This window comes from Copadichromis virginalis, linkage group LG15 (genome assembly GCF_057382275.1).
Source record: "Copadichromis virginalis isolate Kocher_CV1m ecotype Utaka linkage group LG15, C_Virginalis_male_GT1.1, whole genome shotgun sequence".
Classification (NCBI taxonomy): Eukaryota; Metazoa; Chordata; class Actinopteri; order Cichliformes; family Cichlidae; genus Copadichromis; species Copadichromis virginalis.
In genome coordinates, this window is record NC_140632.1 from 12355066 (window position 1) to 12378762 (window position 23697).

General features: G+C 39.1%; 11 non-coding genes and 11 pseudogenes across 11 annotated transcripts; all 22 read right to left on the reverse strand.

The window, feature by feature from the left end:
• Window positions 1-642: 642 nt before the first annotated feature.
• LOC146691956 (U2 spliceosomal RNA) lies at window positions 643-855 on the reverse strand (annotated as a pseudogene).
• Window positions 856-1498: 643 nt separating this feature from the next.
• LOC146691957 (U2 spliceosomal RNA) lies at window positions 1499-1713 on the reverse strand (annotated as a pseudogene).
• Window positions 1714-2356: 643 nt separating this feature from the next.
• On the reverse strand, window positions 2357-2547 carry LOC146691958 (U2 spliceosomal RNA). The gene has a single exon (XR_014915431.1). It is a non-coding gene; the product is annotated as a U2 spliceosomal RNA (small nuclear RNA).
• Window positions 2548-3183: 636 nt separating this feature from the next.
• trnal-uaa (transfer RNA leucine (anticodon UAA)) lies at window positions 3184-3266 on the reverse strand. The gene has a single exon. It is a non-coding gene; the product is annotated as a tRNA-Leu (tRNA).
• Window positions 3267-4113: 847 nt separating this feature from the next.
• Window positions 4114-4326, reverse strand: LOC146691960 (U2 spliceosomal RNA; annotated as a pseudogene).
• A 643-nt stretch (window positions 4327-4969) lies between these two features.
• LOC146691961 (U2 spliceosomal RNA) lies at window positions 4970-5182 on the reverse strand (annotated as a pseudogene).
• A 723-nt stretch (window positions 5183-5905) lies between these two features.
• Window positions 5906-6096, reverse strand: LOC146691962 (U2 spliceosomal RNA). The gene has a single exon (XR_014915432.1). It is a non-coding gene; the product is annotated as a U2 spliceosomal RNA (small nuclear RNA).
• Window positions 6097-6732: 636 nt separating this feature from the next.
• trnal-uaa (transfer RNA leucine (anticodon UAA)) lies at window positions 6733-6815 on the reverse strand. The gene has a single exon. It is a non-coding gene; the product is annotated as a tRNA-Leu (tRNA).
• An 847-nt stretch (window positions 6816-7662) lies between these two features.
• LOC146691964 (U2 spliceosomal RNA) lies at window positions 7663-7875 on the reverse strand (annotated as a pseudogene).
• Window positions 7876-8518: 643 nt separating this feature from the next.
• Window positions 8519-8733, reverse strand: LOC146691965 (U2 spliceosomal RNA; annotated as a pseudogene).
• Window positions 8734-9376: 643 nt separating this feature from the next.
• On the reverse strand, window positions 9377-9576 carry LOC146691966 (U2 spliceosomal RNA). Its single transcript, XR_014915394.1, has one exon. It is a non-coding gene; the product is annotated as a U2 spliceosomal RNA (small nuclear RNA).
• A 4815-nt stretch (window positions 9577-14391) lies between these two features.
• Window positions 14392-14507, reverse strand: LOC146691967 (U2 spliceosomal RNA; annotated as a pseudogene).
• Window positions 14508-15143: 636 nt separating this feature from the next.
• On the reverse strand, window positions 15144-15226 carry trnal-uaa (transfer RNA leucine (anticodon UAA)). The gene has a single exon. It is a non-coding gene; the product is annotated as a tRNA-Leu (tRNA).
• An 847-nt stretch (window positions 15227-16073) lies between these two features.
• Window positions 16074-16264, reverse strand: LOC146691969 (U2 spliceosomal RNA). The gene has a single exon (XR_014915433.1). It is a non-coding gene; the product is annotated as a U2 spliceosomal RNA (small nuclear RNA).
• Window positions 16265-16900: 636 nt separating this feature from the next.
• trnal-uaa (transfer RNA leucine (anticodon UAA)) lies at window positions 16901-16983 on the reverse strand. Its single transcript has one exon. It is a non-coding gene; the product is annotated as a tRNA-Leu (tRNA).
• An 847-nt stretch (window positions 16984-17830) lies between these two features.
• On the reverse strand, window positions 17831-18043 carry LOC146691971 (U2 spliceosomal RNA; annotated as a pseudogene).
• A 643-nt stretch (window positions 18044-18686) lies between these two features.
• Window positions 18687-18898, reverse strand: LOC146691972 (U2 spliceosomal RNA; annotated as a pseudogene).
• A 723-nt stretch (window positions 18899-19621) lies between these two features.
• LOC146691973 (U2 spliceosomal RNA) lies at window positions 19622-19812 on the reverse strand. The gene has a single exon (XR_014915434.1). It is a non-coding gene; the product is annotated as a U2 spliceosomal RNA (small nuclear RNA).
• A 636-nt stretch (window positions 19813-20448) lies between these two features.
• trnal-uaa (transfer RNA leucine (anticodon UAA)) lies at window positions 20449-20531 on the reverse strand. The gene has a single exon. It is a non-coding gene; the product is annotated as a tRNA-Leu (tRNA).
• Window positions 20532-21378: 847 nt separating this feature from the next.
• On the reverse strand, window positions 21379-21591 carry LOC146691975 (U2 spliceosomal RNA; annotated as a pseudogene).
• Window positions 21592-22234: 643 nt separating this feature from the next.
• LOC146691976 (U2 spliceosomal RNA) lies at window positions 22235-22449 on the reverse strand (annotated as a pseudogene).
• A 643-nt stretch (window positions 22450-23092) lies between these two features.
• On the reverse strand, window positions 23093-23283 carry LOC146691977 (U2 spliceosomal RNA). The gene has a single exon (XR_014915435.1). It is a non-coding gene; the product is annotated as a U2 spliceosomal RNA (small nuclear RNA).
• Between the last annotated feature and the right edge of the window lie 414 nt (window positions 23284-23697).

Here is a 23697-nt window from a genome sequence, read left to right on the forward strand (position 1 = left end):
TTATAAATCATCAAAACCAATACTATCCTAAGATTTATTATATACAAAAATGATCTGTTCCAAAATGTTTTCATGTAATCCTGAAAACAGAAAAACAATCTTCTGCACTATTAACCATCCACAAATGGAAACAACAGACAATACAGGTGATTTTAGCTAAAAAGCCAAGAAAAAATTGTGTGGTGTTTTTTTTTTCAAACGATGTAATTTACAGCCACAGAGGACAGAAAGCTGCAGTATGTAGAGAAAGAGAAGAGTTAAACCTATAATCAACATGAGTCCTTGTAGATGGCAGCCTCCGGTTTTTAAAGACTTCTATTGGTCTCTAGTGGACAACAGAGGTAACTGCAGGATTGGAGCCAGAATAGTGTAACTGCAGTTCAAAACGACATATTTTTTTGATTTCCCATAGAAAGTGTGTGTCCAGCCACGTGTCAGTCCAAGTGGCAGGATTTAGTAATTCTGGTAATAGTTAAATGTAAGTCATTCACAAATATTAAGTCGCAAGATTTCAGTCTGACTAACCTTGGAAGATTACACGAAGACAATGTCCAGATATGCAGACGCACGCATATATCTAGCGTATAAGAAATTTCTTTGCACAAACTGTTGAGTCAAATGCCATTTGTTTTTCACAGCTTCAGGGGGTGCACCGTTCCTAGAAATACTGCAATACCAGGTCGATGCGTGGAGTGGACGGAGCAAGCCCCTATTCCATCTCCCTGCTCCAAAAATCAATTTAATATATGGTCCCCGGGTAGGGGACGTATCAGATATTAAACTGATAAGAACAGATTTTTTTTTTTCTTTTTTTCTTTTTTTTTTTTCCTCTGCAGGGCTACGGCACACAGCTGTTTTATAAATCATCAAAACCAATACTATCCTAAGATTTATTATATACAAAAATGATCTGTTCCAAAATGTTTTCATGTAATCCTGAAAACAGAAAAACAATCTTCTGCACTATTAACCATCCACAAATGGAAACAACAGACAATACAGGTGATTTTAGCTAAAAAGCCAAGAAAAAATTGTGTGGTGTTTTTTTTTTCAAACGATGTAATTTACAGCCACAGAGGACAGAAAGCTGCAGTATGTAGAGAAAGAGAAGAGTTAAACCTATAATCAACATGAGTCCTTGTAGATGGAAGCCTCCGGTTTTTAAAGACTTCTATTGGTCTCTAGTGGACAACAGAGGTAACTGCAGGATTGGAGCCAGAATAGTGTAACTGCAGTTCAAAACGACATATTTTTTTGATTTCCCATAGAAAGTGTGTGTCCAGCCACGTGTCAGTCCAAGTGGCAGGATTTAGTAATTCTGGTAATAGTTAAATGTAAGTCATTCACAAATATTAAGTCGCAAGATTTCAGTCTGACTAACCTTGGAAGATTACACGAAGACAATGTCCAGATATGCAGACGCACGCATATATCTAGCGTATAAGAAATTTCTTTGCACAAACTGTTGAGTCAAATGCCATTTGTTTTTCACAGCTTCAGGGGGTGCACCGTTCCTAGAAATACTGCAATACCAGGTCGATGCGTGGAGTGGACGGAGCAAGCCCCTATTCCATCTCCCTGCTCCAAAAATCAATTTAATATATGGTCCCCGGGTAGGGGACGTATCAGATATTAAACTGATAAGAACAGATTTTTTTTTTTTTCTTTTTTTCTTTTTTTTTTTTCCTCTGCAGGGCTACGGCACACAGCTGTTTTATAAATCATCAAAACCAATACTATCCTAAGATTTATTATATACAAAAATGATCTGTTCCAAAATGTTTTCATGTAATCCTGAAAACAGAAAAACAATCTTCTGCACTATTAACCATCCACAAATGGAAACAACAGACAATACAGGTGATTTTAGCTAAAAAGCCAAGAAAAAATTGTGTGGTGTTTTTTTTTTCAAACGATGTAATTTACAGCCACAGAGGACAGAAAGCTGCAGTATGTAGAGAAAGAGAAGAGTTAAACCTATAATCAACATGAGTCCTTGTAGATGGAAGCCTCCGGTTTTTAAAGACTTCTATTGGTCTCTAGTGGACAACAGAGGTAACTGCAGGATTGGAGCCAGAATAGTGTAACTGCAGTTCAAAACGAGATATTTTTTTGATTTCCCATAGAAAATGTGTGTCCAGCCACGTGTCAGTCCAAGTGGCAGGATTTAGTAATTGTGGTAATAGTTAAATGTAAGTCATTCACAAATATTAAGTCGCAAGATTTCAGTCTGACTAACCTTGGAAGATTACACGAAGACAATGTCCAGATATGCAGACGCACGCATATATCTAGCGTATAAGAAATTTCTTTGCACAAACTGTTGAGTCAAATGCCATTTGTTTTTCACAGCTTCAGGGGGTGCACCGTTCCTAGAAATACTGCAATACCAGGTCGATGCGTGGAGTGGACGGAGCAAGCCCCTATTCCATCTCCCTGCTCCAAAAATCAATTTAATATATGGTCCCCGGGTAGGGGACGTATCAGATATTAAACTGATAAGAACAGATACTACACTTGATCTTAGCCAAAAGGCCGAGAAGCGATACCCACATATCGCACGACAGAAACGACTCATTCTGCTTACTGCAACTCTAACTCATGGTTACAATGAAGAACACAGTCGCCTTCTAACAAATGGTAGAGGACAGGTCGATGTTTTACTGACGTTTTACCTCCGAAACATCACAATATAACTATGGTCGGCATGTTTCAGTTTTTAAACGGCGCCACATATATGACGACACTTTAGTTTCTGAAACGCCGGTCAGCGCATGCCGGTTAATGAGATTCAAAATCACGTGGTCGCCTGCAGTCCAATCAGCGGTCGTTGAGACGGAGCGTCTTCAATTCATTTTTATAACTTTCTTGGCGTTATAATTGTTTTCATAATATGATAATTACATACTGTTACATTTTTAATGTTTCTCCTCCCGGTAACTGTATTCCTGTTATGTCTGGGCTTTCCCTAATTGCACAAGCCAACGGTTCTACATATAACATGTACAGTAAGACTGAGAGGGGGCGACCTTGGCACAGACCTCTCATTTGTCTTTCATCCCAGCTTTTTTGGGGGTGACTGGGTGGGGGGATATTGCTCACAGAAAATTCCTAAAAACTCCTATTGATCATTGTTGCTCCCATAGATACATTTCAGTTTACCAGTCATGAGGCTCCAAATTATACCAGGAGTGGGGTTTGAACCCACGAGAGCATGCGCTCATTGGAGCTTAAGTCCAACGCCTTAACCACTCGGCCACCCTGGTGCATATATATTGTGCATGCGTGTTCCTTTAGGAAACAGGAAGATTGGTAGGAGAAAGAAAGGTATTAATCTTGTTTGTTAGGATCATAGCCATAAATGGAGGACTCTTATAAAGTCCATGGATTTTCATTCACACATATTACATGAGGTATCTACTCTTTACACACTAAGGATCCACACTACCAGGGCTACGGCACACAGCTGTTTTATAAATCATCAAAACCAATACTATCCTAAGATTTATTATATACAAAAATGATCTGTTCCAAAATGTTTTCATGTAATCCTGAAAACAGAAAAACAATCTTCTGCACTATTAACCATCCACAAATGGAAACAACAGACAATACAGGTGATTTTAGCTAAAAAGCCAAGAAAAAATTGTGTGGTGTTTTTTTTTTCAAACGATGTAATTTACAGCCACAGAGGACAGAAAGCTGCAGTATGTAGAGAAAGAGAAGAGTTAAACCTATAATCAACATGAGTCCTTGTAGATGGCAGCCTCCGGTTTTTAAAGACTTCTATTGGTCTCTAGTGGACAACAGAGGTAACTGCAGGATTGGAGCCAGAATAGTGTAACTGCAGTTCAAAACGACATATTTTTTTGATTTCCCATAGAAAGTGTGTGTCCAGCCACGTGTCAGTCCAAGTGGCAGGATTTAGTAATTCTGGTAATAGTTAAATGTAAGTCATTCACAAATATTAAGTCGCAAGATTTCAGTCTGACTAACCTTGGAAGATTACACGAAGACAATGTCCAGATATGCAGACGCACGCATATATCTAGCGTATAAGAAATTTCTTTGCACAAACTGTTGAGTCAAATGCCATTTGTTTTTCACAGCTTCAGGGGGTGCACCGTTCCTAGAAATACTGCAATACCAGGTCGATGCGTGGAGTGGACGGAGCAAGCCCCTATTCCATCTCCCTGCTCCAAAAATCAATTTAATATATGGTCCCCGGGTAGGGGACGTATCAGATATTAAACTGATAAGAACAGATTTTTTTTTTTCTTTTTTTCTTTTTTTTTTTTCCTCTGCAGGGCTACGGCACACAGCTGTTTTATAAATCATCAAAACCAATACTATCCTAAGATTTATTATATACAAAAATGATCTGTTCCAAAATGTTTTCATGTAATCCTGAAAACAGAAAAACAATCTTCTGCACTATTAACCATCCACAAATGGAAACAACAGACAATACAGGTGATTTTAGCTAAAAAGCCAAGAAAAAATTGTGTGGTGTTTTTTTTTTCAAACGATGTAATTTACAGCCACAGAGGACAGAAAGCTGCAGTATGTAGAGAAAGAGAAGAGTTAAACCTATAATCAACATGAGTCCTTGTAGATGGAAGCCTCCGGTTTTTAAAGACTTCTATTGGTCTCTAGTGGACAACAGAGGTAACTGCAGGATTGGAGCCAGAATAGTGTAACTGCAGTTCAAAACGAGATATTTTTTTGATTTCCCATAGAAAGTGTGTGTCCAGCCACGTGTCAGTCCAAGTGGCAGGATTTAGTAATTGTGGTAATAGTTAAATGTAAGTCATTCACAAATATTAAGTCGCAAGATTTCAGTCTGACTAACCTTGGAAGATTACACGAAGACAATGTCCAGATATGCAGACGCACGCATATATCTAGCGTATAAGAAATTTCTTTGCGCAAACTGTTGAGTCAAATGCCATTTGTTTTTCACAGCTTCAGGGGGTGCACCGTTCCTAGAAATACTGCAATACCAGGTCGATGCGTGGAGTGGACGGAGCAAGCCCCTATTCCATCTCCCTGCTCCAAAAATCAATTTAATATATGGTCCCCGGGTAGGGGACGTATCAGATATTAAACTGATAAGAACAGATTTTTTTTTTTCTTTTTTTCTTTTTTTTTTTTCCTCTGCAGGGCTACGGCACACAGCTGTTTTATAAATCATCAAAACCAATACTATCCTAAGATTTATTATATCGTTAGCTTCATAGCATAAGTGCCTAAGTCATTGACTTAGTCAAATGACTTAGGCAATTATGCTATGAAGCTAACGATATACAAAAATGATCTGTTCCAAAATGTTTTCATGTAATCCTGAAAACAGAAAAACAATCTTCTGCACTATTAACCATCCACAAATGGAAACAACAGACAATACAGGTGATTTTAGCTAAAAAGCCAAGAAAAAATTGTGTGGTGTTTTTTTTTTCAAACGATGTAATTTACAGCCACAGAGGACAGAAAGCTGCAGTATGTAGAGAAAGAGAAGAGTTAAACCTATAATCAACATGAGTCCTTGTAGATGGAAGCCTCCGGTTTTTAAAGACTTCTATTGGTCTCTAGTGGACAACAGAGGTAACTGCAGGATTGGAGCCAGAATAGTGTAACTGCAGTTCAAAACGAGATATTTTTTTGATTTCCCATAGAAAGTGTGTGTCCAGCCACGTGTCAGTCCAAGTGGCAGGATTTAGTAATTGTGGTAATAGTTAAATGTAAGTCATTCACAAATATTAAGTCGCAAGATTTCAGTCTGACTAACCTTGGAAGATTACACGAAGACAATGTCCAGATATGCAGACGCACGCATATATCTAGCGTATAAGAAATTTCTTTGCACAAACTGTTGAGTCAAATGCCATTTGTTTTTCACAGCTTCAGGGGGTGCACCGTTCCTAGAAATACTGCAATACCAGGTCGATGCGTGGAGTGGACGGAGCAAGCCCCTATTCCATCTCCCTGCTCCAAAAATCAATTTAATATATGGTCCCCGGGTAGGGGACGTATCAGATATTAAACTGATAAGAACAGATACTACACTTGATCTTAGCCAAAAGGCCGAGAAGCGATACCCACATATCGCACGACAGAAACGACTCATTCTGCTTACTGCAACTCTAACTCATGGTTACAATGAAGAACACAGTCGCCTTCTAACAAATGGTAGAGGACAGGTCGATGTTTTACTGACGTTTTACCTCCGAAACATCACAATATAACTATGGTCGGCATGTTTCAGTTTTTAAACGGCGCCACATATATGACGACACTTTAGTTTCTGAAACGCCGGTCAGCGCATGCCGGTTAATGAGATTCAAAATCACGTGGTCGCCTGCAGTCCAATCAGCGGTCGTTGAGACGGAGCGTCTTCAATTCATTTTTATAACTTTCTTGGCGTTATAATTGTTTTCATAATATGATAATTACATACTGTTACATTTTTAATGTTTCTCCTCCCGGTAACTGTATTCCTGTTATGTCTGGGCTTTCCCTAATTGCACAAGCCAACGGTTCTACATATAACATGTACAGTAAGACTGAGAGGGGGCGACCTTGGCACAGACCTCTCATTTGTCTTTCATCCCAGCTTTTTTGGGGGTGACTGGGTGGGGGGATATTGCTCACAGCAAATTCCTAAAAACTCCTATTGATCATTGTTGCTCCCATAGATACATTTCAGTTTACCAGTCATGAGGCTCCAAATTATACCAGGAGTGGGGTTTGAACCCACGAGAGCATGCGCTCATTGGAGCTTAAGGCCAACGCCTTAACCACTCGGCCACCCTGGTGCATATATATTGTGCATGCGTGTTCCTTTAGGAAACAGGAAGATTGGTAGGAGAAAGAAAGGTATTAATCTTGTTTGTTAGGATCATAGCCATAAATGGAGGACTCTTATAAAGTCCATGGATTTTCATTCACACATATTACATGAGGTATCTACTCTTTACACACTAAGGATCCACACTACCAGGGCTACGGCACACAGCTGTTTTATAAATCATCAAAACCAATACTATCCTAAGATTTATTATATACAAAAATGATCTGTTCCAAAATGTTTTCATGTAATCCTGAAAACAGAAAAACAATCTTCTGCACTATTAACCATCCACAAATGGAAACAACAGACAATACAGGTGATTTTAGCTAAAAAGCCAAGAAAAAATTGTGTGGTGTTTTTTTTTTCAAACGATGTAATTTACAGCCACAGAGGACAGAAAGCTGCAGTATGTAGAGAAAGAGAAGAGTTAAACCTATAATCAACATGAGTCCTTGTAGATGGCAGCCTCCGGTTTTTAAAGACTTCTATTGGTCTCTAGTGGACAACAGAGGTAACTGCAGGATTGGAGCCAGAATAGTGTAACTGCAGTTCAAAACGACATATTTTTTTGATTTCCCATAGAAAGTGTGTGTCCAGCCACGTGTCAGTCCAAGTGGCAGGATTTAGTAATTCTGGTAATAGTTAAATGTAAGTCATTCACAAATATTAAGTCGCAAGATTTCAGTCTGACTAACCTTGGAAGATTACACGAAGACAATGTCCAGATATGCAGACGCACGCATATATCTAGCGTATAAGAAATTTCTTTGCACAAACTGTTGAGTCAAATGCCATTTGTTTTTCACAGCTTCAGGGGGTGCACCGTTCCTAGAAATACTGCAATACCAGGTCGATGCGTGGAGTGGACGGAGCAAGCCCCTATTCCATCTCCCTGCTCCAAAAATCAATTTAATATATGGTCCCCGGGTAGGGGACGTATCAGATATTAAACTGATAAGAACAGATTTTTTTTTTTCTTTTTTTCTTTTTTTTTTTTCCTCTGCAGGGCTACGGCACACAGCTGTTTTATAAATCATCAAAACCAATACTATCCTAAGATTTATTATATACAAAAATGATCTGTTCCAAAATGTTTTCATGTAATCCTGAAAACAGAAAAACAATCTTCTGCACTATTAACCATCCACAAATGGAAACAACAGACAATACAGGTGATTTTAGCTAAAAAGCCAAGAAAAAATTGTGTGGTGTTTTTTTTTTCAAACGATGTAATTTACAGCCACAGAGGACAGAAAGCTGCAGTATGTAGAGAAAGAGAAGAGTTAAACCTATAATCAACATGAGTCCTTGTAGATGGAAGCCTCCGGTTTTTAAAGACTTCTATTGGTCTCTAGTGGACAACAGAGGTAACTGCAGGATTGGAGCCAGAATAGTGTAACTGCAGTTCAAAACGACATATTTTTTTGATTTCCCATAGAAAGTGTGTGTCCAGCCACGTGTCAGTCCAAGTGGCAGGATTTAGTAATTCTGGTAATAGTTAAATGTAAGTCATTCACAAATATTAAGTCGCAAGATTTCAGTCTGACTAACCTTGGAAGATTACACGAAGACAATGTCCAGATATGCAGACGCACGCATATATCTAGCGTATAAGAAATTTCTTTGCACAAACTGTTGAGTCAAATGCCATTTGTTTTTCACAGCTTCAGGGGGTGCACCGTTCCTAGAAATACTGCAATACCAGGTCGATGCGTGGAGTGGACGGAGCAAGCCCCTATTCCATCTCCCTGCTCCAAAAATCAATTTAATATATGGTCCCCGGGTAGGGGACGTATCAGATATTAAACTGATAAGAACAGATTTTTTTTTTTTTCTTTTTTTCTTTTTTTTTTTTCCTCTGCAGGGCTACGGCACACAGCTGTTTTATAAATCATCAAAACCAATACTATCCTAAGATTTATTATATACAAAAATGATCTGTTCCAAAATGTTTTCATGTAATCCTGAAAACAGAAAAACAATCTTCTGCACTATTAACCATCCACAAATGGAAACAACAGACAATACAGGTGATTTTAGCTAAAAAGCCAAGAAAAAATTGTGTGGTGTTTTTTTTTTCAAACGATGTAATTTACAGCCACAGAGGACAGAAAGCTGCAGTATGTAGAGAAAGAGAAGAGTTAAACCTATAATCAACATGAGTCCTTGTAGATGGAAGCCTCCGGTTTTTAAAGACTTCTATTGGTCTCTAGTGGACAACAGAGGTAACTGCAGGATTGGAGCCAGAATAGTGTAACTGCAGTTCAAAACGAGATATTTTTTTGATTTCCCATAGAAAGTGTGTGTCCAGCCACGTGTCAGTCCAAGTGGCAGGATTTAGTAATTCTGGTAATAGTTAAATGTAAGTCATTCACAAATATTAAGTCGCAAGATTTCAGTCTGACTAACCTTGGAAGATTACACGAAGACAATGTCCAGATATGCAGACGCACGCATATATCTAGCGTATAAGAAATTTCTTTGCACAAACTGTTGAGTCAAATGCCATTTGTTTTTCACAGCTTCAGGGGGTGCACCGTTCCTAGAAATACTGCAATACCAGGTCGATGCGTGGAGTGGACGGAGCAAGCCCCTATTCCATCTCCCTGCTCCAAAAATCAATTTAATATATGGTCCCCGGGTAGGGGACGTATCAGATATTAAACTGATAAGAACAGATTTTTTTTTTTTTTTTTTTCCTTTTTTATTTTTACTTACAACACCATCTTACATTTCCATTTGCTCAACATTCCATTGAATACTTTTCATATTTCACAAAAACATCTTTTACATCATTCATAATAATCCTTCCACCTGTCCTTAATCGTGTCTATTCCCCATCTTTGTAATTCATGCCGATATATCCCCTCAAATTCCCTCTCTATATCCTTTATTGTTCCCATCTCTTTCCATTCATACCCCCCCCTTATATACCCCTGTCTTGCCCTCCATATCTTAAGTTTTGTAATTGATAACAACATACAACGTATTTTATTTTCCTCCTTCTTTTTATCCTTAGGCCTAAGATAAGTTATTTCCTCATATGTCAAAGCCTCTAGTCCCTTATACCTCCTCTTCATTCCAGCCCATACCTTTTTTGCATATTTGCACCCCCATAGGACGTGTTCAATCGTTTCTTCCTCTGTGCAATTATCCCTCGGACATTCTTTTAACTTCCCCAAATTATGTGCATACATCGTAGTCCTTACAGGTAATTTCCTATGTAGGTGCATCCAATTAAAATCTTTCAAAACATTCTTATAACTCTTATCCTGTGCGTATTCCCAAACTTCCGAACTCACTATCCCCTGGTTGTAGTTAGCATTCCTCACCAGTTTTTTATACAGAAGTTTATGATTTTGTATTGTATCCACCTCCCTGCACTCTATATGTCTCTTTCCCCACTTAACCATCCTCTGAAAGTATTCTGGTCTTGTCTCTGCCTTCGGCCCCTGATTTTCCCACCCAATTAAAAACCGGTATGGAATAGCTAACCAGAACCATAACAATATCTGACATTTATGAATATATGGCTTCTTTAACAGCGTACACACATTTGCATAAAAAATCGTATCTAACTTTAACGGAATGTTCGGTACCCCTTTTCCCCCATCGGCAACCTCCTGATACATTTGTACTCTCTTTACGTACTCGTAACCTCCCCATATAAAGTTAAATATTCCCCTCATTATTTGTGCTCTAAATACTTGTGGCATCGGGAACACATAGCCAAGATACAATAATTTCGGCACCACCTCGCTCTTTATCACTAACACCTTCCCAGTAATTGTAAGCTTCCTCATTTTCCATAGTCGTAATTTCCTTTCCACCTCTGCCATCTTCCCCTTCCAGTTCCAAATAGCATCGCCCTCATTATTCCCAAAAGAAATTCCTAGAATGTCCATAGGACCTTCACACAAAGTATAATCACAAATATTTTCCCTTCTACCTTCCCACGTCCCCAAGTACTTATATTTTGTCTTTTCCTTATTTATTTTTGATCCTGTAACTTCTTCATATATTTTTAATATTTCCACAACTTCTCTTAAACTGTCGTCGTCCGCTAAATATAGTATAGTATCATCCGCATATTGAGATATTTTCAAACATTCCCCCCCCGGCATCATTATCCCCCTCACTCTTTTATTCTCCCGAATCGCACAAGCCAATGGTTCAACATATAATACATAGAGTACCACCGATAACGGGCACCCTTGTCTCAACCCCCTCGCTTGATGAACTTTTTCCGTGAGGAACCCGTTCAATTTGATTTTTGAATATATCTCTTTATAAAGGATCCTCACCCACCTTATAAATTGTTTTCCCAAGCCCATCTTAGTCATTACCTCCCACAAAATTTCGTAATCTAGCCTATCAAATGCCTTTTGTTGGTCTAAACTTACACAGATTGCCGCCATTTTTCTATCCTTTACATATGCAAGTATGTCTCTATGTAATTGTATATTCCATGAAATTTGTCTCCCCTTCACCCCACACGTTTGATCACTTCCCACTATATCCGACATTACCCCTACCAATCTATTTGCAATTATCTTACTTAAAATCTTATAATCTACACATAACATAGTGAGCGGTCTATAATTATCAAGTAAATGAGGATTCCCTTTCTTAAATAATAACGAAATCACACCCGTCCTCATACTCTCCGCCATCTCTTCCCCCTCTAATATTTCTTTAAAGACCTCCAACAAATGTAACCCTATCACTCCCCAAAATACCTCATAAAATTCTTTCGTTAATCCATCTATTCCTGGTACCCTATTTACCTTCATTCCCTTCACCACCTTATATGCCTCTTCCATCGTTATTTCCCTTTCCAGAAACTCCCTATCTTCCTCTACTAATCTCCTCTTTAATGACCCCAAAAGAACATCTCTTTTTTCTGTCCCTACTTTTTCTTTTCTAAATAAATCCTCGTAATATTCTTTTACTACCCCCAACATGCTTTCCCTCCCTATAATCTCCTTCCCATCCTTTTCCAATTTCTCTATAACCCCCCTTTTATCCCTACTTTTCATCTTTTTAAAAAAATATGCGGAACACCTTTCATCTTCCTCATACTCTTTCTGTTTTAATTTATATGTTTCTGCTCTTGCCTTCCTCTCTAATAACTCTTCTTGCCTCACCTTTAAGTCTTCAATTTTCAAATCTACATTTTTTTCCTTCCCCTCCTTTTGTATAACATAAATATGTTCTATCTCTTTTTGTAACATATTAAATTCTTCTTTTCTACGTTTAGATCTATCTGTACAATATTCTATCGTAAATTTTTTTATCTTGCATTTTACATCCTCCCACCAATCCCCTTTTTTTCCATAAAGTTCTTTTACTTTCACCCATAAAGGGAAGATCTCTAGAAATTTATCCCTATAATCTTTTTCCTTTAACACCTCATTATTTAATTTCCAATATCCCTTCCCGTATTCCATCCCTTCTATCTCCAAATCCACCTCTACCGCCTGGTGATCCGTGAGTAGAACCGGAATCGTTTTTCCCCCTTTAATTTTACACTTTTTATCTATCAAAATATAGTCCAACCTACTCTGTACCCCCCTTGTATTTCTCCATGTATACCCTACTTTTTTCCCCAGAAGTCTGCCCATAACATCCGTTAACCCATATTGTCTTATAAATGTCTTTAATGGGAGAGAAAATTTTTCTTTTTCTAAAGATACATTAAAATCCCCTCCCACTATAATATTTTTCCTTGTAATAAAACAAGTGTCCATCGACAAAAGGAGTTCTCTTCTTTGTTTTGGATCCACATGTGCGTACACATTTATTATCCGGCTTTGGACTCCGTTTTTTTCTACATCTACCACCATCACTCTTCCCTGTATCACCGTATAACTTTCTTTTATTTTTATACTTTTATTTCCACACAACACTCCCACCCCTGTCCCATATACTCCTCCTATACTCCATGCCGATTCACCCCCCCTCCACTGCTCCGAAAAAATAACAACATCCTTCTCGTCCTTCAAATGTACCTCCTGTAATAAACATACATCAAAATTATAAAACAACAGAAATTCATATACCATTTGTCTTTTTCTGGCATTTTTTAACCCCCTTACATTTAACGTAATTATTCGGAACCTCACCATTTTGTAGTAAAAAAAGGGGTATCTATACACCTAAGCAGAGGGCACTTAATAATTTTATAACAAAGAAACAAAAGAAAAAAACAGATACCATCTCCTAGTGGTCTTTTTTGATCTTCATATCCCCTGGAAAAAAAGGAAAACTTTACAAAATTAGAGCCGAAAAAGAAAAAAAAAGAAAAACCTCTGTCGTCCATTTTCCCCTCCCTTATTAGTCCATGTTGACTTGCGCCAGCAAATTTTTTATAAATGAATCTTCCGATTTTTCTTCACTTTCTACTTCTTCTTCTTCAACGTCTCCATCACTCGTTAAATCACTCATTGGTGTGTGCATACATTCAGTCTGCGTCCCTCTCAACACATACGCTCCCATCTCCCCTCCCTCTTCCATCCGCTCTCCTTTATCTTCTTTCAAATTAGTCTCTCCTGGAGGGACTCCCGAGCTCACTCTCCTACGCCTTTTGGCCGACTTTCTTCGTGGCTTAGCTGCCACTTCCCATATTTGTCCTTCTTCGCACTGCTTCTCCCCATTTTTCTCCCCCATCTTATCGCCTTCTTCTTTTCCTTGTTCGGCCCCATCCTCTCCCCCCCCTTCTTCCTCATTAGTCTGATTCCTTTCTGCTGGTGGCGCCTCTTGTGCGCTTTCCCCAATATTTGTTCCTATATCCGTTTCTTCATACCGCTCTACCTCGGTCCCTGCTTTAGCTGCTTCCGAATATGATCTGGGCCTAGTGCAATCTCTTGCCATATGTGTATCTGAGCCACATAAGTGACACCTTCTAGGCTCTTTGCAGTCTCTTGTGATATGGCCATTTTTCCCGCAGCTCCTACACCTCACCTGCTCACAATTGTCTGCATTATGTCCCGTACTGCCGCATTTTCTGCATGCTTGTGGCTGTCCTGCATACACCAAAAAACCTCTGTCTGCTCCGATGGAAAACACTGCAGGCGGGTGGCAGTATCCATCTTCCGTTGTCATATCCATTTTAAGTTTTACCCGAAACTGTCTTTTTCCAGTCCATAGGCCTAGCCCGTCCTTTATTTTTCGTACCCCTGGGAGCACTGTAACGTACCGCCCCAGGAAGTACTTAATGGTCTCTTCTGTAACCCAGGGATTATACATGTGCACCGTTAAAATCCTATAATCGTTCCTGTATAACGGGGTTACCATATATTTTTTTAGTTCTTCATTTTCTTCTGTACCACATCTCTTTCTCACCTCCTCCGCGTACTCTCCCGTGCAAAAAGTCACGTCATAGTGCTTACTTGCCGTACTTTGCTGGAGGCAGTAGATTTCCTCTGGTTGTACCTTCAATGCATCATAAAGAATCCTTCGTCCGAAATTAATTCTGTCATGGAAATCCTTTTCTTTATCCATTAGTTCGAATCTCAAGGTATTCCTCGTTCCATACGACCATGTATTCCTCTCCGAAAAATTGGCCGACGTCGCCGCCATCCTACATTGCTTCTCGCCTTGTAACTGATAAGAACAGATACTACACTTGATCTTAGCCAAAAGGCCGAGAAGCGATACCCACATATCGCACGACAGAAACGACTCATTCTGCTTACTGCAACTCTAACTCATGGTTACAATGAAGAACACAGTCGCCTTCTAACAAATGGTAGAGGACAGGTCGATGTTTTACTGACGTTTTACCTCCGAAACATCACAATATAACTATGGTCGGCATGTTTCAGTTTTTAAACGGCGCCACATATATGACGACACTTTAGTTTCTGAAACGCCGGTCAGCGCATGCCGGTTAATGAGATTCAAAATCACGTGGTCGCCTGCAGTCCAATCAGCGGTCGTTGAGACGGAGCGTCTTCAATTCATTTTTATAACTTTCTTGGCGTTATAATTGTTTTCATAATATGATAATTACATACTGTTACATTTTTAATGTTTCTCCTCCCGGTAACTGTATTCCTGTTATGTCTGGGCTTTCCCTAATTGCACAAGCCAACGGTTCTACATATAACATGTACAGTAAGACTGAGAGGGGGCGACCTTGGCACAGACCTCTCATTTGTCTTTCATCCCAGCTTTTTTGGGGGTGACTGGGTGGGGGGATATTGCTCACAGAAAATTCCTAAAAACTCCTATTGATCATTGTTGCTCCCATAGATACATTTCAGTTTACCAGTCATGAGGCTCCAAATTATACCAGGAGTGGGGTTTGAACCCACGAGAGCATGCGCTCATTGGAGCTTAAGTCCAACGCCTTAACCACTCGGCCACCCTGGTGCATATATATTGTGCATGCGTGTTCCTTTAGGAAACAGGAAGATTGGTAGGAGAAAGAAAGGTATTAATCTTGTTTGTTAGGATCATAGCCATAAATGGAGGACTCTTATAAAGTCCATGGATTTTCATTCACACATATTACATGAGGTATCTACTCTTTACACACTAAGGATCCACACTACCAGGGCTACGGCACACAGCTGTTTTATAAATCATCAAAACCAATACTATCCTAAGATTTATTATATACAAAAATGATCTGTTCCAAAATGTTTTCATGTAATCCTGAAAACAGAAAAACAATCTTCTGCACTATTAACCATCCACAAATGGAAACAACAGACAATACAGTTGATTTTAGCTAAAAAGCCAAGAAAAAATTGTGTGGTGTTTTTTTTTTCAAACGATGTAATTTACAGCCACAGAGGACAGAAAGCTGCAGTATGTAGAGAAAGAGAAGAGTTAAACCTATAATCAACATGAGTCCTTGTAGATGGAAGCCTCCGGTTTTTAAAGACTTCTATTGGTCTCTAGTGGACAACAGAGGTAACTGCAGGATTGGAGCCAGAATAGTGTAACTGCAGTTCAAAACGAGATATTTTTTTGATTTCCCATAGAAAGTGTGTGTCCAGCCACGTGTCAGTCCAAGTGGCAGGATTTAGTAATTCTGGTAATAGTTAAATGTAAGTCATTCACAAATATTAAGTCGCAAGATTTCAGTCTGACTAACCTTGGAAGATTACACGAAGACAATGTCCAGATATGCAGACGCACGCATATATCTAGCGTATAAGAAATTTCTTTGCACAAACTGTTGAGTCAAATGCCATTTGTTTTTCACAGCTTCAGGGGGTGCACCGTTCCTAGAAATACTGCAATACCAGGTCGATGCGTGGAGTGGACGGAGCAAGCCCCTATTCCATCTCCCTGCTCCAAAAATCAATTTAATATATGGTCCCCGGGTAGGGGACGTATCAGATATTAAACTGATAAGAACAGATACTACACTTGATCTTAGCCAAAAGGCCGAGAAGCGATACCCACATATCGCACGACAGAAACGACTCATTCTGCTTACTGCAACTCTAACTCATGGTTACAATGAAGAACACAGTCGCCTTCTAACAAATGGTAGAGGACAGGTCGATGTTTTACTGACGTTTTACCTCCGAAACATCACAATATAACTATGGTCGGCATGTTTCAGTTTTTAAACGGCGCCACATATATGACGACACTTTAGTTTCTGAAACGCCGGTCAGCGCATGCCGGTTAATGAGATTCAAAATCACGTGGTCGCCTGCAGTCCAATCAGCGGTCGTTGAGACGGAGCGTCTTCAATTCATTTTTATAACTTTCTTGGCGTTATAATTGTTTTCATAATATGATAATTACATACTGTTACATTTTTAATGTTTCTCCTCCCGGTAACTGTATTCCTGTTATGTCTGGGCTTTCCCTAATTGCACAAGCCAACGGTTCTACATATAACATGTACAGTAAGACTGAGAGGGGGCGACCTTGGCACAGACCTCTCATTTGTCTTTCATCCCAGCTTTTTTGGGGGTGACTGGGTGGGGGGATATTGCTCACAGAAAATTCCTAAAAACTCCTATTGATCATTGTTGCTCCCATAGATACATTTCAGTTTACCAGTCATGAGGCTCCAAATTATACCAGGAGTGGGGTTTGAACCCACGAGAGCATGCGCTCATTGGAGCTTAAGGCCAACGCCTTAACCACTCGGCCACCCTGGTGCATATATATTGTGCATGCGTGTTCCTTTAGGAAACAGGAAGATTGGTAGGAGAAAGAAAGGTATTAATCTTGTTTGTTAGGATCATAGCCATAAATGGAGGACTCTTATAAAGTCCATGGATTTTCATTCACACATATTACATGAGGTATCTACTCTTTACACACTAAGGATCCACACTACCAGGGCTACGGCACACAGCTGTTTTATAAATCATCAAAACCAATACTATCCTAAGATTTATTATATACAAAAATGATCTGTTCCAAAATGTTTTCATGTAATCCTGAAAACAGAAAAACAATCTTCTGCACTATTAACCATCCACAAATGGAAACAACAGACAATACAGGTGATTTTAGCTAAAAAGCCAAGAAAAAATTGTGTGGTGTTTTTTTTTTCAAACGATGTAATTTACAGCCACAGAGGACAGAAAGCTGCAGTATGTAGAGAAAGAGAAGAGTTAAACCTATAATCAACATGAGTCCTTGTAGATGGCAGCCTCCGGTTTTTAAAGACTTCTATTGGTCTCTAGTGGACAACAGAGGTAACTGCAGGATTGGAGCCAGAATAGTGTAACTGCAGTTCAAAACGACATATTTTTTTGATTTCCCATAGAAAGTGTGTGTCCAGCCACGTGTCAGTCCAAGTGGCAGGATTTAGTAATTCTGGTAATAGTTAAATGTAAGTCATTCACAAATATTAAGTCGCAAGATTTCAGTCTGACTAACCTTGGAAGATTACACGAAGACAATGTCCAGATATGCAGACGCACGCATATATCTAGCGTATAAGAAATTTCTTTGCACAAACTGTTGAGTCAAATGCCATTTGTTTTTCACAGCTTCAGGGGGTGCACCGTTCCTAGAAATACTGCAATACCAGGTCGATGCGTGGAGTGGACGGAGCAAGCCCCTATTCCATCTCCCTGCTCCAAAAATCAATTTAATATATGGTCCCCGGGTAGGGGACGTATCAGATATTAAACTGATAAGAACAGATTTTTTTTTTTCTTTTTTTCTTTTTTTTTTTTCCTCTGCAGGGCTACGGCACACAGCTGTTTTATAAATCATCAAAACCAATACTATCCTAAGATTTATTATATACAAAAATGATCTGTTCCAAAATGTTTTCATGTAATCCTGAAAACAGAAAAACAATCTTCTGCACTATTAACCATCCACAAATGGAAACAACAGACAATACAGGTGATTTTAGCTAAAAAGCCAAGAAAAAATTGTGTGGTGTTTTTTTTTTCAAACGATGTAATTTACAGCCACAGAGGACAGAAAGCTGCAGTATGTAGAGAAAGAGAAGAGTTAAACCTATAATCAACATGAGTCCTTGTAGATGGAAGCCTCCGGTTTTTAAAGACTTCTATTGGTCTCTAGTGGACAACAGAGGTAACTGCAGGATTGGAGCCAGAATAGTGTAACTGCAGTTCAAAACGAGATATTTTTTTGATTTCCCATAGAAAGTGTGTGTCCAGCCACGTGTCAGTCCAAGTGGCAGGATTTAGTAATTCTGGTAATAGTTAAATGTAAGTCATTCACAAATATTAAGTCGCAAGATTTCAGTCTGACTAACCTTGGAAGATTACACGAAGACAATGTCCAGATATGCAGACGCACGCATATATCTAGCGTATAAGAAATTTCTTTGCGCAAACTGTTGAGTCAAATGCCATTTGTTTTTCACAGCTTCAGGGGGTGCACCGTTCCTAGAAATACTGCAATACCAGGTCGATGCGTGGAGTGGACGGAGCAAGCCCCTATTCCATCTCCCTGCTCCAAAAATCAATTTAATATATGGTCCCCGGGTAGGGGACGTATCAGATATTAAACTGATAAGAACAGATTTTTTTTTTCTTTTTTTCTTTTTTTTTTTTCCTCTGCAGGGCTACGGCACACAGCTGTTTTATAAATCATCAAAACCAATACTATCCTAAGATTTATTATATCGTTAGCTTCATAGCATAAGTGCCTAAGTCATTGACTTAGTCAAATGACTTAGGCAATTATGCTATGAAGCTAACGATATACAAAAATGATCTGTTCCAAAATGTTTTCATGTAATCCTGAAAACAGAAAAACAATCTTCTGCACTATTAACCATCCACAAATGGAAACAACAGACAATACAGTTGATTTTAGCTAAAAAGCCAAGAAAAAATTGTGTGGTGTTTTTTTTTTCAAACGATGTAATTTACAGCCACAGAGGACAGAAAGCTGCAGTATGTAGAGAAAGAGAAGAGTTAAACCTATAATCAACATGAGTCCTTGTAGATGGAAGCCTCCGGTTTTTAAAGACTTCTATTGGTCTCTAGTGGACAACAGAGGTAACTGCAGGATTGGAGCCAGAATAGTGTAACTGCAGTTCAAAACGAGATATTTTTTTGATTTCCCATAGAAAGTGTGTGTCCAGCCACGTGTCAGTCCAAGTGGCAGGATTTAGTAATTCTGGTAATAGTTAAATGTAAGTCATTCACAAATATTAAGTCGCAAGATTTCAGTCTGACTAACCTTGGAAGATTACACGAAGACAATGTCCAGATATGCAGACGCACGCATATATCTAGCGTATAAGAAATTTCTTTGCACAAACTGTTGAGTCAAATGCCATTTGTTTTTCACAGCTTCAGGGGGTGCACCGTTCCTAGAAATACTGCAATACCAGGTCGATGCGTGGAGTGGACGGAGCAAGCCCCTATTCCATCTCCCTGCTCCAAAAATCAATTTAATATATGGTCCCCGGGTAGGGGACGTATCAGATATTAAACTGATAAGAACAGATACTACACTTGATCTTAGCCAAAAGGCCGAGAAGCGATACCCACATATCGCACGACAGAAACGACTCATTCTGCTTACTGCAACTCTAACTCATGGTTACAATGAAGAACACAGTCGCCTTCTAACAAATGGTAGAGGACAGGTCGATGTTTTACTGACGTTTTACCTCCGAAACATCACAATATAACTATGGTCGGCATGTTTCAGTTTTTAAACGGCGCCACATATATGACGACACTTTAGTTTCTGAAACGCCGGTCAGCGCATGCCGGTTAATGAGATTCAAAATCACGTGGTCGCCTGCAGTCCAATCAGCGGTCGTTGAGACGGAGCGTCTTCAATTCATTTTTATAACTTTCTTGGCGTTATAATTGTTTTCATAATATGATAATTACATACTGTTACATTTTTAATGTTTCTCCTCCCGGTAACTGTATTCCTGTTATGTCTGGGCTTTCCCTAATTGCACAAGCCAACGGTTCTACATATAACATGTACAGTAAGACTGAGAGGGGGCGACCTTGGCACAGACCTCTCATTTGTCTTTCATCCCAGCTTTTTTGGGGGTGACTGGGTGGGGGGATATTGCTCACAGCAAATTCCTAAAAACTCCTATTGATCATTGTTGCTCCCATAGATACATTTCAGTTTACCAGTCATGAGGCTCCAAATTATACCAGGAGTGGGGTTTGAACCCACGAGAGCATGCGCTCATTGGAGCTTAAGGCCAACGCCTTAACCACTCGGCCACCCTGGTGCATATATATTGTGCATGCGTGTTCCTTTAGGAAACAGGAAGATTGGTAGGAGAAAGAAAGGTATTAATCTTGTTTGTTAGGATCATAGCCATAAATGGAGGACTCTTATAAAGTCCATGGATTTTCATTCACACATATTACATGAGGTATCTACTCTTTACACACTAAGGATCCACACTACCAGGGCTACGGCACACAGCTGTTTTATAAATCATCAAAACCAATACTATCCTAAGATTTATTATATACAAAAATGATCTGTTCCAAAATGTTTTCATGTAATCCTGAAAACAGAAAAACAATCTTCTGCACTATTAACCATCCACAAATGGAAACAACAGACAATACAGGTGATTTTAGCTAAAAAGCCAAGAAAAAATTGTGTGGTGTTTTTTTTTTCAAACGATGTAATTTACAGCCACAGAGGACAGAAAGCTGCAGTATGTAGAGAAAGAGAAGAGTTAAACCTATAATCAACATGAGTCCTTGTAGATGGCAGCCTCCGGTTTTTAAAGACTTCTATTGGTCTCTAGTGGACAACAGAGGTAACTGCAGGATTGGAGCCAGAATAGTGTAACTGCAGTTCAAAACGACATATTTTTTTGATTTCCCATAGAAAGTGTGTGTCCAGCCACGTGTCAGTCCAAGTGGCAGGATTTAGTAATTCTGGTAATAGTTAAATGTAAGTCATTCACAAATATTAAGTCGCAAGATTTCAGTCTGACTAACCTTGGAAGATTACACGAAGACAATGTCCAGATATGCAGACGCACGCATATATCTAGCGTATAAGAAATTTCTTTGCACAAACTGTTGAGTCAAATGCCATTTGTTTTTCACAGCTTCAGGGGGTGCACCGTTCCTAGAAATACTGCAATACCAGGTCGATGCGTGGAGTGGACGGAGCAAGCCCCTATTCCATCTCCCTGCTCCAAAAATCAATTTAATATATGGTCCCCGGGTAGGGGACGTATCAGATATTAAACTGATAAGAACAGATTTTTTTTTTTCTTTTTTTCTTTTTTTTTTTTCCTCTGCAGGGCTACGGCACACAGCTGTTTTATAAATCATCAAAACCAATACTATCCTAAGATTTATTATATACAAAAATGATCTGTTCCAAAATGTTTTCATGTAATCCTGAAAACAGAAAAACAATCTTCTGCACTATTAACCATCCACAAATGGAAACAACAGACAATACAGGTGATTTTAGCTAAAAAGCCAAGAAAAAATTGTGTGGTGTTTTTTTTTTCAAACGATGTAATTTACAGCCACAGAGGACAGAAAGCTGCAGTATGTAGAGAAAGAGAAGAGTTAAACCTATAATCAACATGAGTCCTTGTAGATGGAAGCCTCCGGTTTTTAAAGACTTCTATTGGTCTCTAGTGGACAACAGAGGTAACTGCAGGATTGGAGCCAGAATAGTGTAACTGCAGTTCAAAACGACATATTTTTTTGATTTCCCATAGAAAGTGTGTGTCCAGCCACGTGTCAGTCCAAGTGGCAGGATTTAGTAATTCTGGTAATAGTTAAATGTAAGTCATTCACAAATATTAAGTCGCAAGATTTCAGTCTGACTAACCTTGGAAGATTACACGAAGACAATGTCCAGATATGCAGACGCACGCATATATCTAGCGTATAAGAAATTTCTTTGCACAAACTGTTGAGTCAAATGCCATTTGTTTTTCACAGCTTCAGGGGGTGCACCGTTCCTAGAAATACTGCAATACCAGGTCGATGCGTGGAGTGGACGGAGCAAGCCCCTATTCCATCTCCCTGCTCCAAAAATCAATTTAATATATGGTCCCCGGGTAGGGGACGTATCAGATATTAAACTGATAAGAACAGATTTTTTTTTTTTTCTTTTTTTCTTTTTTTTTTTTCCTCTGCAGGGCTACGGCACACAGCTGTTTTATAAATCATCAAAACCAATACTATCCTAAGATTTATTATATACAAAAATGATCTGTTCCAAAATGTTTTCATGTAATCCTGAAAACAGAAAAACAATCTTCTGCACTATTAACCATCCACAAATGGAAACAACAGACAATACAGGTGATTTTAGCTAAAAAGCCAAGAAAAAATTGTGTGGTGTTTTTTTTTTCAAACGATGTAATTTACAGCCACAGAGGACAGAAAGCTGCAGTATGTAGAGAAAGAGAAGAGTTAAACCTATAATCAACATGAGTCCTTGTAGATGGAAGCCTCCGGTTTTTAAAGACTTCTATTGGTCTCTAGTGGACAACAGAGGTAACTGCAGGATTGGAGCCAGAATAGTGTAACTGCAGTTCAAAACGAGATATTTTTTTGATTTCCCATAGAAAATGTGTGTCCAGCCACGTGTCAGTCCAAGTGGCAGGATTTAGTAATTCTGGTAATAGTTAAATGTAAGTCATTCACAAATATTAAGTCGCAAGATTTCAGTCTGACTAACCTTGGAAGATTACACGAAGACAATGTCCAGATATGCAGACGCACGCATATATCTAGCGTATAAGAAATTTCTTTGCACAAACTGTTGAGTCAAATGCCATTTGTTTTTCACAGCTTCAGGGGGTGCACCGTTCCTAGAAATACTGCAATACCAGGTCGATGCGTGGAGTGGACGGAGCAAGCCCCTATTCCATCTCCCTGCTCCAAAAATCAATTTAATATATGGTCCCCGGGTAGGGGACGTATCAGATATTAAACTGATAAGAACAGATACTACACTTGATCTTAGCCAAAAGGCCGAGAAGCGATACCCACATATCGCACGACAGAAACGACTCATTCTGCTTACTGCAACTCTAACTCATGGTTACAATGAAGAACACAGTCGCCTTCTAACAAATGGTAGAGGACAGGTCGATGTTTTACTGACGTTTTACCTCCGAAACATCACAATATAACTATGGTCGGCATGTTTCAGTTTTTAAACGGCGCCACATATATGACGACACTTTAGTTTCTGAAACGCCGGTCAGCGCATGCCGGTTAATGAGATTCAAAATCACGTGGTCGCCTGCAGTCCAATCAGCGGTCGTTGAGACGGAGCGTCTTCAATTCATTTTTATAACTTTCTTGGCGTTATAATTGTTTTCATAATATGATAATTACATACTGTTACATTTTTAATGTTTCTCCTCCCGGTAACTGTATTCCTGTTATGTCTGG